The sequence below is a fragment of the Octopus bimaculoides genome, chromosome 6 (assembly GCF_001194135.2).
Source record: "Octopus bimaculoides isolate UCB-OBI-ISO-001 chromosome 6, ASM119413v2, whole genome shotgun sequence".
In the NCBI taxonomy this organism is placed as follows: domain Eukaryota; kingdom Metazoa; phylum Mollusca; class Cephalopoda; order Octopoda; family Octopodidae; genus Octopus; species Octopus bimaculoides.
Window position 1 is genome coordinate 23,642,832 of NC_068986.1, and position 1,490 is coordinate 23,644,321.

Genomic DNA, 1,490 nt, shown 5'->3' on the forward strand with positions numbered 1-1,490 from the left:
AAGCATATGTGCACACACTCATACACAAACATACACACACATACATACACACACGTACGCACACATGCACACACATAGGGAGAGGGATTTAACTAGGGATAGATATGCACATGTATGCAGACATATATTTAAATATGTGTGTTAATGTGCGTGTGTATGCGCGCGCGTGTCTGCCTTTGTGTGAGTGATTGTGTGTGTGTGTTTGTGTGTGTGTTTGTGCGTGTGTTTGTGTGTGTGAGAGTGTGTGCAGGCACGACGCTTATGAATCAGTCAATGTATCGGAAATGACTGATGGCAAAGGAAGTCCCTAATGAAAATCTGTCTGTCTGCGTGTTTCTCTCTTTCTCTCAACGACACATATGCACACACATACACAGAGGCCTACACAAATACAAACAGGCACACACAGAAATGTTATATGCGTTTGAATCTGTGTATTTATGGGTATATTCGCGCGAGAGAGTATGTATGTATCTCTTCTATGTTTTAATTATTATAAATCTTCCACTGAGGAGGGAGCTGGCTTCCAACAAAGATACAAGGCTCTGTATGGCTGTATGCATGTATGTATATATGTATGTATGTATGTATGTATGTATGTATGTATGTATTTATTTATTTATTTGCCCGATAGACATATTGTAAGCTTGACGTACGAAAACATCTTTTCAAAAGGAACTTTTATACACACAACCAAGCAAGTATAAATAGACGGGAGCTTCACAGTAGATTATTTATCTTGATTTAGAATTTGCATTTCGTGTTGTTGAAGCAACAATAAAGGCACACAATGTATCAAAATTACCTGTTGTGAATGACTAAAGCAGTTATTTCTCTTCAATTACGTTGTTAATATCAGCTCGTAAATTACAAATGCCTCATTTTGTCTTTCTTACTGCCTTGGAAATGCGTGGCCTTGAGTCTGTAAGAAGAAATTCATGTAGCAAGTGATTTCCCTTAATGTTTGTAATGTGTTTTATAGGTTGTCACACACATAACAGAAATTAGTATATGAGTATCTGAATGCTATCGGGAAATACTTTTTCTATTATATATAATGGATTTAACACTGCAGTATATTTATATGAAAACCTTAGCTTAAGATGAGAAACACATCTTATTGTTCTCTTAAGTAAACAGAAAAATAATTAGAAATAGTCGGTATAGATAGTCAAAGAATAACGAGACATCTACTCTGAGGAGGGATAATTATTCCGAAACAGTTCTGTAAAATATTTTAAATCATTTTTCTGTTTATTCAAGAAAACGCTATGATGATTTTACATCAGGCCAATCTCTACTGTTAACGATTACAAATAAATAACTCTAGACTTACCACATTATGCATGTTTTTGGTATCTTGAATCAGCTATGTATAACATAAACATATATTATTCTTTTTAAAGAAATATTAAATGATAACAGAGTAATAATAGTATTTATGATTACATACACTTTTATATATATATATGTGTATATATATGTATATA